The sequence below is a fragment of the Aulostomus chinensis genome, chromosome 2 (genome assembly GCF_037954235.1).
Source record: "Aulostomus chinensis isolate RoL2024-O1b breed Wild chromosome 2, RoL_Achi_v1.0, whole genome shotgun sequence".
Lineage (NCBI taxonomy): Eukaryota > Metazoa > Chordata > Actinopteri > Syngnathiformes > Aulostomidae > Aulostomus > Aulostomus chinensis.
This window is the reverse complement of record NC_141321.1, coordinates 725,827-743,461: the sequence shown is the minus strand read 5'-3', so window position 1 is coordinate 743,461 and position 17,635 is coordinate 725,827. Positions and strand designations below refer to the sequence as shown.

The 17,635-nt window shown below is 42.5% G+C and overlaps 3 pseudogenes across 1 annotated transcript in view; 2 read left to right on the top strand and 1 right to left on the bottom strand.

Annotated features, from left to right (window-relative positions):
* Positions 1-3,938, top strand: part of LOC147268714 (dynein axonemal heavy chain 3-like) — a 28,649-nt pseudogene extending 24,711 nt beyond the window's left edge. The window contains exons 53-61 of the transcript XR_015118921.1: positions 26-251; positions 495-739; positions 831-947; positions 1,206-1,363; positions 1,461-1,628; positions 1,731-1,873; positions 1,957-2,161; positions 2,273-2,410; positions 2,498-3,938. The product of XR_015118921.1 is annotated as a dynein axonemal heavy chain 3-like (transcript). The remainder of the gene's footprint in view (positions 1-25; positions 252-494; positions 740-830; positions 948-1,205; positions 1,364-1,460; positions 1,629-1,730; positions 1,874-1,956; positions 2,162-2,272; positions 2,411-2,497) is intronic.
* Positions 3,939-12,170: 8,232 nt separating this feature from the next.
* On the bottom strand, positions 12,171-13,900 carry LOC147268713 (uncharacterized; annotated as a pseudogene).
* A 1,753-nt stretch (positions 13,901-15,653) lies between these two features.
* LOC147268712 (uncharacterized) lies at positions 15,654-17,259 on the top strand (annotated as a pseudogene).
* The last annotated feature ends 376 nt before the right edge of the window (positions 17,260-17,635 follow it).

The window sequence follows — 17,635 nt, the reverse complement described above, 5'->3', positions numbered from 1 at the left end:
TCTAATTTTCTTTTTGTTCTTGCAGATTTACTGAAGTTTGCTGATGACCTAGGAATGGGGGGCAATAAGACCCAAACCATTTCCCTTGGACAGGGCCAGGGACCCATAGCAGCTGAAATGATTAACAGTGCCATCAAAGAGGGCACCTGGGTGGTTCTGCAGAACTGTCACCTGGCTACCAGCTGGATGCCCACTTTAGAGGGGATATGCGAGGAAACAATTGTGCCGGACGAGACCCACCCCAGCTTTCGGTAAAAAAATAAACACCCAATCATTGATCATGTGATCATTCATCATCACTTCATCACCTTCTTAAACAAATTGCTTAAGTAAATTTTTTACATTTTTTTTCCTGAATCAACTCCTTATGATGTTTTGTCTCCAGTTTTTCTTTTCATTTGAAAAAACTTCAAATAACTTAGGCGATTAGTTTAAGAAGGTGACGACACACACGCAGCAGGATTAAAACAAGTATCTGTACTCTTCTCCCCCAGGTTGTGGGTGACCAGCTATCCATCCAACCAGTTTCCAGTCAGTATCTTGCAGAATGGCCTGAAGATGACCATTGAGCCTCCCAAAGGAATACGAGCCAACCTGTTGCGCTCCTACTTGAGTCACCCTATCTCTGATCCCACCTTCTTTGAAAGCTCCTCAAAACAAGAGATTTGGCAGAAGTTCTTGTTTGGTCTCACATTCTTTCATGCACTTGTGCAGGAGAGGAGAAACTTTGGACCTCTTGGTGAGAAATATAAGACGCTATCATTTTTGTGTCATTCAAATACTGGAGACAGATCGTGGTGAATATTTTTGGTTTCTCCTTTCTTCTTCAGGATGGAATATCCCCTATGAGTTCAATGAGTCAGATTTAAGGATCTGTATGAGACAGATCCATATGTTCCTGGAGGAATATGAAGAAGTTCCACTGGAGGCACTCACTTATCTTACAGGTAGGGCCTGGCTGATTTATCAGCATTCCACAGGCCTCTCACAGACAGATTATATTGGCTGTATATGTTTTCCGATACACACTGATATTAAACAATGCCTGTGGCGATTTAAACATGGTTTAATGAAGTGTGTCCAGCAGAGAGCATGCCAGTGCTTACACACAGAGTCATACTAGCACAAAATGGCGCATTCAGCAAAGGTTCTATTTTCAGTCCTGCACCAAAATTCATTCCATGATTTTTGATCCCTCTTCTAAGGTGAGTGCAACTATGGTGGTAGAGTGACAGATGACAAAGACAGGCGTCTACTGCTGTCCCTCCTGTCCATCTTCTACAGTCGGGAGCTCCTAGACCAGGAAGGCTATCATTTGTGTGAAGGAGATCAGTACTATGTCCCTGCTCATGGACTCCATGAGGTACTGATGAGGCTCTGGTCTATAACTAATTAATATTACATGTTGTTAGACTGCCACATTCAACATGAACTGTTCTCTCTGTTCTGTTCTCTCTCAGTCATACGTGAGCTACATTCGCAGTCTGCCAGTTTGTGCCGATCCTTGTGTGTTCGGACTTCACAGCAACGCTGACATCACAAAGGATAATCAAGAGACCAATCAGTTGCTGGACGGAGTGCTGCTGACTCTGCCCAGACAGACAGGAGGCAGGGCTAAATCTCCTCAGGTCTGCATTCTGAAACAAATGAGCATTTTATAATTTCCACTTGTGTGTTTTTCTCCGTCAGACTATTACACGCTGTCTCTTGTGATTCTGTTTGCTTTGTAGGAGGTGGTGGATGAACTTGCAGAAGGCATCCTCTCCAAGCTGCCACCAGACTTTGACATAAAGATGGTGATGGAACAGTACCCAGTAATGTATGAAGAGTCCATGAACACAGTTCTACGGCAGGAAATCATTCGCTTTAACAGGTAATTGCCCGTATTCCTGTCACATCACACCCCATGTCTGCCTTTACTGAATATTGTATCACACTCATTTCCTCTCTCATCAGACTTTCACATGTGGTGCGTATCAGCCTGGTCAACATCCGTAAAGCTTTGAAGGGTGAGATAGTGATGTCTTCTGAACTTGAAGACGTCTTCAACAGTATGCTGGTGGGTAGGGTTCCAGCTATGTGGGCAGCCAAGTCATATCCTTCCCTCAAACCAATGGGGGGCTACGTGACAGATCTGCTAGCCAGACTCCAGTTCCTCCAAGTAAGACTGACGCAGACCCTGAGAAAATTTGAGAGACATTTTAAGAGTCAAGATTGAAAGTGAACATAATTTTCATCATGAAGTCACTAAACGTTGCATGTGTTTTGATAGGACAGGATAGACAGCGGCCCACCAACAGTCTTCTGGCTCTCTGGCTTTTTCTTCACCCAGTCATTTCTTACTGGAGTCTCCCAAAATTATGCCAGGAAGTATACCATCCCCATCAACTTCATCGGCTTTGAATTTGAGGCACGTCATTCTAAACCTTCCTTCGTGTGGTAGAATTTCACGTGATTGTAAGATTAGAAATAATCGTTATATCATGCTGCTTTATAGGTAACCAAAGAAGAAAGTCACATGGATGAGAAGCCAGAGGACGGTGCTTATGTTAGGGGTCTTTTCATGGAGGGGGCGCGCTGGGACAGGGAGAACATGGTCATCGGAGAGTCCCTCCCCAAGATCCTCTTTGACTCTCTGCCCATTATCAAGCTCAGACCTGGAGAAATGGACAAGTTTAAACACGAGAACATTTATGTGTGTCCAGTCTACAAAACCAGTGCCCGCCGAGAGACCCTGTCCACCACTGGTCACACTACCAACTACGTCCTGTCCATCGAGCTGCCCTCTGACAAGCCCCAGAAACACTGGATTAACCGCGGGGTGGCGTGCCTTTGTCAGCTGGATGACTAACCAACAGCTGAAGTGACTGAACTACAGACTCAGCCTATTGTTTGCAACAGGAAAGCTGTGGACATTGTGGGGTCTGCAGCCCCGGCTCGGACCACTTTGAGGGCTGTTGAAGGTGGACACTGACAGCTTGAATTGCAGCAGCATTGGATGACATCCTATTCCTCTGAGGTCACACTCGGTGTGGGGAGCGAGCATCCTGAATAATGTGGTGCTGCTACCCACCCTGAGCGTGATCTCAGAGGAGCATGATGTCATCAGAGCCAGCGCTATGATTCAATCCACCGAGGCTGCTGCAGCTATCCAAGTCATCAGGCTTTTGTCTCGTGTTCATATATAAAATTTAGTACTTTATCTGAAAAGAACTGAAACATTAATATTGTTATTGCATTGCATCTCAGGCTGATATACTGGTTGGTTTCAACAATCCTCTCACTTCTGTATCGTCAAGCATTAATATTCAGGTTTACCAGTGTCTAATGTCTTTATCCCAAGAAACCTGAGATCTGTCACTAATTCCATCTTTGCCTTTTGTTGCTTGATGAATAAAAATCAGCAAATACAAAAGAGCTGGATGTTTCTATTGTGCTTTAGGATTCCTAGCTGTCGCTGCACTGACCAGTTTTAATGGTTATAGTTGGCATGAAATTCTATGAACAAGGGTTTTACCGCGGTGTTCTGAGGTCAACCACTAGATGTCAGCAAAGCCAAGTCTGTGCAGCATTTTCATCGTTGGCTGACAGGATTAAAAAGGGCAGACCGGCCCTCCATATATGGGAGCACAAGCACCCGTCTCCCCACTGCTAAACGACGTTATGATGTTTGCTGTACATTTACAACACAGGATGACATTCACCGTGGACCTGACTCCATTTGTGTTTCTATGGAAACCTGATAACTGCCTCCTCACACACTCAGCCCACTACAACCTATAAACCTGTATTTGTTTTCTTGTGGTTTGCTCCTAGATCCTCAAGTTAAACTGTGAATGACAAAGTATTTCCTTTTTTAATGGTTTAAGGCGTCTCTACTCACTTTGTCCATCACATTTAGAGGGAAATTATTTGTGGAAATCAAATAAATCAACTTTTTTTTTTTAAAGGAAACTTATGATCTTATGATATTTTGATCATTAAGAATAAAGGAAAAATCCAGCAAAAATTACATTCCAAGCAGCGTTATTCAGAACACACAGAAACATGAAATTGGAAGTTTTTTTCTGCAAGGAACCTCAGCACCACAACATTCCAAGGAACATGCAGTAAAAACTGTTAACAATATGCTATAATCTATATCCAATTGCATAAATGAAAATCCAATCCATGTATAAATATACACTATAGTTGTGATGACTCTTCATAACCACTGTGCACTGCGTAAGTCCATAAAAACGTAGACAATAATTCAATGTACATTTCTGCACATAATTCCTCTGTCCTTCTTTCCCCTGTGTGTACACGCACCTACATATCTGCTGTTTGTATGTCTGCATGCCCATTCATGTTTTGAGAAAATGTATGTGCTCGATCAAGTACATTTTATGGTAAAAATCGGTATTAGTGACCTAACTATCTTACCTAAATCTCCCTGCTCAGGCTAAGGTCTTCCTGTCACATGGCCGATTTACAGAATGGTGGCGTCAACAGCTAACAGAATGGAGAGCGAGCCTTTTTCACCACAAAAATGGGTTAAAAAATGAAAAATGAAATACATATTGGTCTAGAATATGAATATGGACTGACACTGGAGAAGGAAATTAAGTTCCAGGCTGGACTATGAAGTTTACGAAAGGACGTAGTCGTCCTGGGCTGGACTGAGAAGGTGCGGTGGTCAGCTTTTCAACTTTTAAGTACATCAGTGGCATGATGACGCGAGAAAGACCAACCGAAGGTCGACCTCAGAGAGCGGTTGTGTCAAACATCCACTATGAAATCAACAGAAATCGTGAGATATTATGTTTTAGAAGACTTTCCTGACGAGGCGCCATGATTTGTCACAGCACCTCAAAACTTCAGCAACAAAACATTTGTGAATAAACAGAAGTGTGTCTTGAGCTGCAAATCTTTGCCGACTTTTTAAGAGAGGATGCGAAGGATTCCTTCAGAACAAACCACCATCCTGACTCTGATCAATTTGAACCAGAACACACACAGGAGGGAGAGCAAGTTATGGAAGTGAAAAAGGTAAGAAGGAGATCTGCTGGAACTTCCCATCCGCTGCCATTCATTGTGCTAAGCTAACTCACAAGTCAGGACTTCTCAGAGGGTGTCAAGGTCACTAATGCACACAGAAGAGTCACCAGTTTGATCCTGACTTCCTCCAGTGACCTTGAGCAAGAAACTGAACCCCTAATTGCTCCTGATGAGTCAGTTGCGGGGGCTCAGGCCCTAACAACGCTGCTTGCAGCTTTAATTAGGGCCTGAGCCAGAAGGTACTTCTGGCGAAGACCCTATTATGTTTCGAAGGCAGAGAAACACGAAGTCAGCACTAAAAACACTAAAAACACACACTAAACAAGCTCCAAATCTCACCAAATTTCACAGGCAGGTCACAGGACGGGAGAGGGGGTGAGGTATAACATTGGTTTCAATGGGGGGCCAAGAGAAGATCTGTTTTGCAAGGAATTGTTTGTTTCTTTATTATTATTATTATTATTATTATTATTATTAGGGCCTGAGCCTGAAGGTACTTCAGGCGAAGACCCTATTATGTTTGCTCAGCAGAGCAACACATTAGCAGCACTAAAAACAAACATTAAACAGTGTCCCAGCCCCCCCCCAACACCCATGAGGCAACTGGGCCAGACGGCCCGGAGCCAGTTTTCACATACACACCCATTCAAAACCTGGTACTATACTGTTCTTGTCAATGAGCGTGCGCAATATGAGTATTATGCGCATAACGCGCATAATCTAATTGAACCCCCGGAAAATGCATGAAATTCGCTGTAATTCGGCACAATTGTACGGTCTGGCTAAACATTCACTAATCAAAAAACAAAAACACCACAAAAGTCTATAGCGCCACCTAGGGAGCCACACAACAAAAAGATAATTTTTTATAATTTAGAGCGCTATAACTCCTCACACGAATGTCCCACAAACATGGGACCAACACCGTTGGACTTGTCTCATCAAGACGAACAATTCATACACTCTGACCCCTCACCTATCTACAACAGAATGTCCAAAATTGGACAAAACTGTCCAAAATCCGACTTTTTTTACTCCCCGAAAAAAATCAATCTCCTCCTAAGCCGTTAATGGCATCGCTTCCAAACTTTCACACATTACTCTCCCAACTCCGCTCTTCAAATATTTTTAAAGGTTAATATACTACTCGCTCGGTTCCCATTTTATAAGCCCTCAAAGTGGGGGAGACACGTTTCACCTTACAATGGAAGTCTATGGGGAGAGCGTGTCCTCTCAGGGTACATACTCTCAAACAAATGCTTCTCACACCTACACCATACATCCCACAGCTTTTAAAAACACACCACTGTATTCCTGACAAAAATCCCTACAAAAATATGGTATTATGTGTCACTTTTGACCAACGTAAGTCGACTTATTCAGCTTTTCCACACTCCAATCCTGGTGCTCCTCCTCTCTCTCCACTCTGACACAGACAGCAAAGAGCAGTGGGGGAGGGGTTCTTAAAGGACAGCTCTCAGCTCTGCTCTCACTCTCTGATCAGACTCAGGCTTCTTACTCCTTAACTACAAGGCCCAGGGATTTGACCAAGACACCGTTGGATTCAGGCCGGTGTCAAGGACGGGCCCAGGCCCTAATAACGCTGCTTGCAGCTTTATTTTCTAATTGAGTTTGGCCGCAGCATCTATTTGCGTTATTCGTACGAGTTTTTTTCCACCGCATGGAGAATTTATTTCCGCCATTTCTTTCCATCATCAACCATGGCTGAAATTCCAACCGTTGCCTGCTTGTACCTGTTGCGGAAAACCAAACGCCGCCGTATCTGGATCCATGGCATGATCCGGAGGCACACGGTTTGGTGAATGTCACCTCCTTCTCCAGGGACTGGGCCTGAACGACGACCTTTTCCAGCAGTACTTAAAGCTGACAAGGGCCAAGTTTGATGACCTGTTGAGAAGATCGGTGCCACGATATCATGAATGGACACCAATTACAGGTGGCAGGACAGCGTCATGCAAATTTGTCCCTCAAATTGAATATTTTCAATTTGCCATAGATGCGAATATGCATCGTATTATTCGTGTTACTTGTGCCGCCCAGCAAGTATACACGCAAATTCACATCTATTCGCCTCTCTACATAGACTTTTCATGTAATTTTATGCGCGAAAAATTCGTATTCGCGTTTGGTGTGAACACAGCATAAGACTGCTGAGGTTTGGGGGTTCAGTCAGGTGGCCCCTGAGCATTGAGCTTTGGGTGACCACTGCAAAATGTCCATAACGCACGAGATTCTTCTTTCCATATACAGGGTACACTGAAAAAAAAAGAAAAGATTTTTTGGCCTTGTAATTATTACTGTTACATGAAAAGCAAATTCTACAAGACGTCACGCTCAGCGCGCAATATCATGCCAAGAAGCAGTTCTCTTCACTTTTTCATCCGAATTTTCAAGAGAATTCTTCTGTGTGTTTGTGTAAGTATTTTTGTATCCACTTTGTTGTCGTTTTAATCTGCATGGCACTCCAGTCGGACAGAATTTATGGCAAATGAATAAAGGGAATAACCAATGGCTTTTTACTTCTTTGATTAACAGCTTATGTCCTGGCTAGCAAACATATTGCCTACCTGAACAGTGGATAAAATACCATAGTTTAAACCTAGTTTCAACGGCCGTTATTTCCTCTACGATATGTGTAAATAAACTACTTTATGTTAAATACATGGACTGCTTTTTTCATGTAGCTTTTCGTGTAGTTACTTGGCAAATGGCCTGTGGACAAGCTGCCTCATAATTTTCTGCGTCAGGGTTGACTTTCACCGCGAGAGGGATTTTGACTTTTCTAAGCTGTGTATAAAGCCTCGAAGGAAAACATGGAGGTTTGTTTAAATTAGTGTTGCTAATGCCGTCGTGCTAAACAACCCAGCTGCTGCTTGCTAAAGAAATCCGGCAGCCGAGCAGCACCGCACTGGGTGAGGGCCAGGGGACCAACCGAAGTTTTGGCATAGCAGAGCCGATAGCATGTGGTGGAGATGAGGCATACATTTCTTAATGCTTGATATTTAGGAAGTGAGATTTTATGAATCCTTTATAAATATTTTAACAGCATTAAGTACTTTGATTTGGTATTGGTACAGTTACATTGGTTACATGATTGTAAAGTCTTAGTGTATGATTGTATTTGTTACAGTATTTTTTCCTTTAGCCCTAAGTTGCAGTTTGTTGCAACAGTGCTATCATAGTAGATTACTCCAAGATCTGCCTCAAGCAAAACCTTTGGCTCTGCAGAAAAAAAATGATGTTTATCGCTGTCTACTTTTATAAGCTATAAGAGAACTGCTGTTATTGTTTAACATTTTGTTACTTGCAGAAAGTATACAAAATAATAAGACAAATGTTTTATTTGTTCTAGTGATCTATGGGTGTAGCCCCACTATTGCTGGCATCAAGTTGATGTACTGTACCAACACTTATTTTGATTTCTGTTTCACAGCCTCTAGAAATGTACTCCTGCTATTTGATCTGACTGGCTCATGTAAGTCTTTGCTTCAGGTGCCTTACATTTTTAGGTTTAAGTTGACTTAATCTTGCATTCAAATTATTGTTTTCTGACGAGTTTTATTTTATTTTATTATATATTTTTAAAAAATATTTTACTTTCCAATATAAACCTTAAAATATTTTATTGGGCTTTTCTTGATCCAGCTGATAGATGTAATGTTCATGATACGAGAATTGTGTCTTAACTTGAACCTTGCAAATGTTCTGTCATTTCATAATTCAAAATAAAAATAAAGGTGGCTGTGTTTAAAAATAACTGTTTTGCTTTTTGTTGAGGCTCAATATGCTATAGACACATTCATCTTAAGTTATGTAGGATATGTAAATGCTACTTGAGTATAGTCTGTAAATAAATGTCAGAAAAGCTAATTTTAAAATATCCTCAAATACCATTTGTTTTAACGTGAGATTTTCAGTTTGATACAAACTGAGTCTGATTCGAAGTTTCTCATTATACCAGAGTAAAATTTAATGACAACAGTGATAAATACAGGTTACCTGAGTTATTCTTGTATGATAAAGTCACATCTGCGAGTAAAGTTTACTTGAAATACACCCTTGTAGAATTTACTCAGAATTTCTGCGTGAAAAAACGTACCAATTTTTTTTTTAAAGTAAATGGTACTCCAATTTTTTCCAGTGTAGACTTTGCTTGCAGTGTTATAGTAGAGGAAAACAAGAGGTTAGATTAACACACAAAAACCACGAAAAGCTTCTTTCTCTGTGTACAGCAGGGTTCATGCAGAGTGGCCCATCAGGCTCCTTTATGTAGTCCATGTTCATATAGCCAACTCTCCACCTGTGATTTGGACTGTATTGGTGGGAGTGGCCTATGTTTGGACAGGCTACCTGTTTTCCACTGTGTTTCAACTCAAGCATCATCTCATTGCACTTCAGATATTTTGACTTTCAGAAATATACTATTCTGCCAGATTTGATATAAAGCATGAATCCAACATACATATTGGCAAAAATTGTGCCATAAACTCACAATATCTCCTTCCATCTTCTGTCAAACCAGTCAAACCAGACACAAATCCCACCAACATCCTCTGCCTGTAATCCTCACCCAAGCTTGTTTGGAGATACATTTCTGTCTGAGGATATTGATTCTGGGATTCTTAGGAATCCATCAGGTTCAGTTTGATGGATGTTGCAGGAACTGAAGTAAAAGACTTTCCTGGTATGAGTAATATCACACTGCTGGGAGTCATGCACATCTCACCCAGCAGAAATACTGGAAGTAAATGTGATGTCATTGAATGGACACATACACTATTACTGCAATATCACTGAGGAAGCTGGCAACTGAACTGATACACCCTGTTTACAAAAGAAGCCACAGAGCTGTGAGCTGGAGCCTGATGGTTACATGATCAAAACTAATGGCAATAAAATACATTTATTCATGTTGGATTATGGCATTTGATGATTGATGCAAACATCTCCAGACAAGTAGAAAAATTAGTGTTTGGTTCTAAATATTCCTTCATGTGTCTTTTCTTTGCTGAGACACCGAGGTCAAGCGAGCAAAGAGAGTAAGTTTAAATAAAACCAGAGAGAGAGCAAAAGATGGAGTGTGAGAGATTGACAGAGATATAGAGGGAGAGAGATGGACAGAGACATAGAGGGAGAATCATGGAGAGGGACAGAGAGCGAGAGATGGACTGACAAGGAGAGAGAGACAAAGAGACTGAGACACAGAGAGATGGAGACAGATACAGACAGGCAGACAGACAGACAGACAGACAGACAGTCAAAGAGACTGCCAGGTCAGCCACTTGTCGAAAGAGCAGCAAGACACTTTATGACCTTTACACTGTCACTCTGAGAGGCACTGATGAGTCATTAACACACAATGGATGTGTGTGTGTGTGTGTGTGTGTGTGTGTGTGTGTGTTGCAGACCGTTACAGCAACAGTAACAGATGGAGTTGAAGTACTCTTCAGCTTATTTGTTTCCGAGAGAAGTAAAGAGGTAAAACTAATCTCCACTAATACCCATGAGATGTGCAAACACACATACACGAACACACGAACACACACACAAGTCATGTTGAAAGGTGTTCAGGGATCTTAGAGGGGGACACACAGGATAATGGCGAGTGGATGTTTCACAGCTCAGACATTAACATGTAGCATGATGATGATGATGGTGGTGAACTGACCAGCAGAGTTCTAGTGGAGGTCGACATAAAAGAGCTTTAAAATTCTCCAGTAGAATTTCTGCTGTCAGTAGACATAAACATGTGTTCACTGAGAGGGAGGTTCCTCTCTCCATGTGATGTCATTCTCCCTTGTAATGGGTAGGAAATGTAATCAGTCTCTGATGATTGGATACACACCTGCAGCTCCCTTCACACCTTCTGCATTGGTTGAAGACTCTTCATCATCATCATCAACATCATCATCAATTTTATACTACACAGCTTTAATATTTATCCCTGAATTCATATGAATATATTTGAATATATGAATATATTCTCTTATTTTCTTTTCTTAAAAAAGGATAGTATGGAATTTAACTTTAATTGTTCACAGGAAATAAAAAGATGTGTGCACCAGATTTAGCAGAAACATTTCCATCTGCATCACACGACCCCTTAAGTCACAGAGCACACCACACAGTAGAAATACCTTGAAAATAAAACAACATAAAAGACATGACACATATTCAAGTGAGAAGTATTGGACCTTTACAAAAGATGTCAAATTCATTCTTCCTGTGTTTACATAGAAAGTGTGAAGTGATAGTTAAATAGCAAATGGTTATATTTGAATGTTTATCAATACAATCTATCTATATGAATACATTTGATACAGAAAACACAGCTCAAAGTGCTGTGCATAAGACAGTCTTTACAAAAGAATAGTTACACAACACAGAAGGAAGAAAGATTAAAACTTACCAATAACACATCAAGATAAAAAATAAAATACATATCCAATATCTCTTTAAATATAAGTCAGCTAGGCCAGAAGTATAAACATACAGAAGAAATATAAAAGGATATCAAACACTGATACAAACAATAAAAGGCAAGAAAAGCAAACAAGTCAATAAGAAGTAACAACCACAGCATGAGATACATTAACTACAAGACATATCGGTAATTAAAGTGAGTGTCTAGAAAGGAGCGTGGAGCAACTTCTTCAAACTACACTATATTGCCAAAAGTATTTGCTCACCCATCCAAATGATCAGAATCAGGTGTTCCAATCACTTCCATGGCCACAGGTGTATAAAATGAAGCACGAAGGCCTGCAGACTGTCTTCACAAACATTTGTGAAAGGATGGGTCGCTCTCAGGAGCTCAGTGAATTCCAGCATGGAACTCTGATAGGATGCCACCTGTGCAACAAATCCAGTCGTGACATTTCCTCGCTCCTAAATATTCTACAGTCAACTGTCAGCTGTATTATAAGGAAATGGAAGTGTTTAGGAACGACAGCAACTCAGTCACGAAGTGGTAGGCCACGTAAACTGACGGAGCGGATGCTGAAACGCATAGTGCAAAGAGGTCGCCAACTTTCTGCAGAGTCAATCACTGCAGACCTCCAAACTTCATGTGGCCTTCAGATTAGCTCAACAACAGTGCGCAGAGAGCTTCATGGAATGGGTTTCCATGGTCGAGCAGCTGCATCCAAGCCATGCATAACCAGGTGCAATGCAAAGCGTCGGGTGCAGTAGTGTAAAGCACGCCACCACTGGACTCTAGAGCAGTGGAGGCGTGTTCTCTGGAGTGACGAATCATGCTTCTCCATCTGGCAATCTGATGGAAGAGTCTGGGTTTGGCGGTTGCCAGGAGAACGGTACTTGTCTGACTGCATTGTGCCAAGTGCAAAGTTTGGTGGAGGGGGGATTATGGTGTGGGGTTGTTTTTCAGGAGCTGGGCTTGGCCCCTTAGTTCCAGTGAAAGGAACTCTGAAAGCTTCAGCATACCAAGACATTTTGGACAATTCCATGCTCCCAACTTTGTGGGAACAGTTTGTAGCTGGCCCCTTCCTCTTCCAACATGACTGTGCACCAGTGCACAAATTAAGGTCCATAAAGACATGGACGGCAGAGTCTGGTGTGGATGAACTTGACTGGCCTGCACAGAGTCCTGACCTCAACCCGAAAGAACACCTTTGGGATGAATTAGAGTGGAGACTGAGGGCCAGGCCTTCTCGACCAACATCAGTGTGTGACCTCACAAATGCGCTTCTGGAAGAATGGTCAAAAATCCCTATAAACACACTCCTAAACCTTGTGGACAGCCTTCCCAGAAGAGTTGAAGCTGTTCTAGCTGCAAAGGGTGGACCGGACAAGGCAGGTGAGCGAATACTTTTGGCAATATAGTGTATCTAGACAGGGCCTTTTTTGTCCCAGGCCATCTGTGAATAATCCAAAAATTATTACTGGTACATGAAGCGGGCCAACACCAGAGGACCTGACAGAATGAGTCAGAACGCATTCAGACAAACAATCAGACAGGTTTTATTGTTGTGAAACCAGGAAGTCCTTTCAAAACAAGTTCATTTTAAAATCAATCCTTAATACTACAGAAGCCAATACATAGATACTAAAACTGGAGTCAGTCATCCCGGTTTTTGCTCAAACTTTTGTACAAGTTGCAGCCTGTTTATATTTTTTGAGCAACTTTCTGGCAGCTGCCATGGAGAGGTAAGATGCAGGATGTTGAGGTTCATTCTGATGTAAATGCAGCTGAAATGCTCCACGCAGGACTAAATCAGTAGATGGGGTTCAAATAAACTACACTCTAACCAAAAGCTGGTTTATTTGTTATGGAGCACTGCTGACTCTGAGGGTCAATTAGAAATCTAACCTTGCTCCTTCCTCTCCCTTTATTTCTCCCTCATCTTCCTCCCCCGCTTACTTCATTTCATCTTGCTGACTTTGAAGCCGCAAAGGAGCAGCGGGAAACAAACCACAACCCTCTGTTAGAAGCTCTAATGACTTTCTTCTTGTTCAACCTCCATCCTTTCACCTCCTCCTCCTCCTCCTGCTTCTCCTCTGCTCCCTGCAGTCCTTCACCATCTCTACTTGTCCTTGTCATGTGGTTGTTTACCTTCTGTCTTTCTCCTCGTGGCCAGACCGACTCAGTCCCTCTGAGAGCAATAACATCTATGTATGTATGTGTGCGTACCATGAATTAGCCTCAGTGCTCTTTATTACTCCAGCTCAGTGCAGCTTTAAAGTGCTGCAATTAGTTGTGGGGTGGGGGTGGAGTGGGGTGGAACAGGAGGCTCATCGAGGCCAGAGAGAATGTTTGTGATAATATTGTTTCATTTACCCTCCAGTCTTTGAGGCAGCCATTGCCCTGCTCAGGGGGCATGGTATCCAACTGGACACGTGGATGACTGAGTGCGACTGCTTTGATACACATGTGTACTGTACTACAAAAAGACAGGAGAATAAGTTCTACTCGTATGGGTCTTAGGTTTTGGTCATCTTGTATTGACCAATCTGGTTTGGTCAGGTTGATCTCAAGCTGCTGGTCCTTGAGTCAATTTAAAGTCAGTTTTATTTGTGTCAAACTTGAAACACTTTGTCGTACTTACTAAGGCTGTCCCTCCAGTCTAAATTTTTGCTTGTGTTGTACATCTCTTTGGACGAAAGTCTCTGCTAAATGAAATTGTAGAATTGTATAGCACTAGATCACAACAAAAATTGTCTCATGACACTTTACAATTAGAGCAAGTCCAGCACCACACTCCTTCAATTAATTAACACCCAACAATTCTCCATCAGCAAGCACATCTGAGACAGCAGAGATGAAAACCTTCCTTTTAACAGGCAGGAACATGGAGCAGATCCAGGCCCAATGGGGACGGGAGTCTGCTTTGACCTGCTGGAGGGAGAGAGAGAGACGGAGGACACAGACAGAGACAAAGATGGATAATGGAGAAAGACAGATATAGAGAAGGAAAGAGAGGGACAGAGATAAAGAGGAAGAGAAAGGACAGAGAGAATGACAGGCAGGGATGTGAAGAAGACGGAAGAAGAAAGATGAGCCAAGACAAAGACAGAGGGACAGAGGACACACCAAACAAGAACAACTAGCTACTAATTATAACATCTACAGGTTACTCAAGCAATCATTTCCAGCATAACATGGGTAATTATGAGCAAGCAAATACAGTACAAGCAAAAAACGAATGGTAATGCTAGTACAGTATCGAGAATACTGATATAAATACGATTCGTACAAATACATTTGCACTGGCTCATTTCAGCTCGGGTCGGGTGGGGTCGGGTCATTATGGCTCGGTACTGGTGCGTTTCCACGAGCACTGGGTACCACATCAGCGTGGGTCGACTCACCAGGCGAGAGTTCCCCGGCGTAATTTGTGTGTGACACAACAACAACAATGGACGTCATGGAGGCAGCGTTATGCCTGTTGCTCAGTCAGTGGTTATTGCTTTAACTAAAGTAAGGGACAACAGACAGGCAAGGCTTCAAGTGGCAAAACAGAACACCCAAGAAAAGTATAAAAGACTTTACCAAGTGATAGACAGTATTCTGCTGAGGCTAAGATGTACAAAATAAGCGGGTAAGTTACCCAATCAGCACCCCGCTATGTGTTTACCTCACATCTTAGTCCCCGCTCAGCTTGCTTGGAACTCCAGCCGAGAAGGGACCAAAATAGTAACAGTTAGTACTGTGTTGGAAGTGAAAAAGGGGCCAAACCAACCCGAGCCAAAGTGAGCCAGTGGAAACGCATTTTAAGTGCGGCATTTTAAGTGCTCTGGAGAAGAAGACAAGTTAGAAATATGTATGAGTACAGGAGAAAAGAGAGGAGGAGAGAGCATCCCAATGTATCATGTGAGATCCCCTGGCAGTCGAAGCCAATAGCAGCATATCTAAGGGCTAGCCTAAGACAGACCTAACGATAAGCTTTATCAGCATGGACAGTCGTAAGTCTACTCTTCTACTCTTAAACATGGAGGGGGTGTCTGTGTCTGTGTACACACACACACACACACACACACACACACACACCAATATTAAATCTTATATGCGTTGTCATGGTGGTGCTGTGGTTAGCACTGTCGCCTCACAGCAAGAACTTTCCGGGTTCCAATAAATGAATAGCCTCAATAAAAGAGCTGCTGACCTAAAAAGAAAGATCCTGAAGAAACAAGAATCCTGGAACCTTCGACAAATATCGAAACTCAGTTGGCAAGTGCCCTCAGAAGAAGTGGATGTGAATGCTGCGCTGAACACAATACCCACAGCAACCATCACAGAGACCAACAAACTGATGCACAGTATTGCAACAGTAGTACTGGAGATGCTCGGGTACAAGCTAAACATGGACATGGAGCTTAAGAAACGATACCCTCCATGGAAGAGAAGGATACAGGCCAAAATAAAGGCAACAAGGAGAGAAATTAGCCAGCTATCACAGATGCAGCGAGTGTTCCTGAAATGCACCAAGCTATTGATACCAGAGGCACATGGATTGGACAAATATGGCTGGATGGTTTCAAGAAGAGACAAGATGATCAGAACTGAAAGGGGTAACCTAACAGAAGGGTATATAGGTGACATTCAGAGCAGCTACAAGTACCTTGGAATCGCACAGGCTAATGGAAACCACGAGGAGGCAGCAAGGATGTTGTAGGAGAATGAGAGTTGAGTCAGTATAACCAGAAGTGAGTGCCAGATCACTATGACCTGTACCAGTGCCAAGCATGTTAGCCCACTGAACAAAGCAAGACATCTGGAATATTGGAAAAGGAGACAGGTACAACGCGCACTCACACACACACACACACACACACACACACACACACACACACACACACACACACACACACACACACACACACACACACACACACACAAAATGTGGAAATGCCACCCACATTTGGTCATAGTTCAATGATAAGTGACACTGAGAAATGTCCCATTCTCTTCTGGTATTTGAGATAGCCTACAATTCTGGTAAACAGGATGAAACCATCACGCCACACAAACACATACACACACAGTTGGTCTTCAGTATAAAAAGTTATGTCACGTTCAGTGATGTTGGACGATATCTCTGACTGCGTTGTAGTAGGGTGGTTGTGAATAAAGAGATTCCCCATCCGACACCTGTGTATCGATCCTCTGACTCCTCTCATCTGCCTCTTTTCGCCACAACAAAGTCAACCACAACCAAATATCTCTAAAAAATAAGACAAGCACCGAGAAGTCGGCTGAATGGTAAAAACAAGGTCCAAGCCATCAACATGAACGCACTGCTGGTCATCAGATAACCCGCTGGGATCATAAGCTGGCCAAAGGAAGAGACAGAAACCACAGATGTCAAAACCAGAAAGCTCCTTACCATGCACAGAGGGTTTCACCCTTAGTCCAGTATCCTGAACCTGTACACTAAGTGGAAAGAGGGTGGACGAGGACTGGTGAGCATCAGAGCCACTGTCCAGGATGACACATCGAAAATCCAAGAGTACATCAAGAAGATGGCCCCTAAGGACAAGCTGCTCAGTGAATACCTCAGACAGCTAAAACCTGATGAGAGTGAGGAGCGAGAGGTGCAGATGTAGATAGACAAGCCCCTACATGGCATGTTCAACCACCAGATTGAGGAAGTGGCTGATGTCAAGAAGACCTACCAATGGCTGGAATATGCTGGACTAAAAGACAGCACAGAGGCACTCATCATGGCAGCACAAGAGTAGGCCCTAATATATATATATATATATATATATATATATATATATATATATATATATATATATATATATATATATATATATATATATATATATATATCAAGCCATATTACATTTTATGAAGGCACTGGTGTCTTGGGGGTTGGGTCCTGAGGATGAACTCCCTCCAGGAATTCCCTCAGCCACTGGCCGCCCTAAATTCTGGCTTAAGGCCAGCTCCTCTGTTAAAGGTGGTGGTGCTGGGCCACCACCCATTTTACGGGCATCTGCCTTCTTTCTGTTGGCTGAGTAGAAGTCTGTGTTAGTTTAAATAGGCTTAATTATTTAACAGAACATGATATCCATGACAAGACATTTGTGTATGAAACCAGCATTGTGTTGG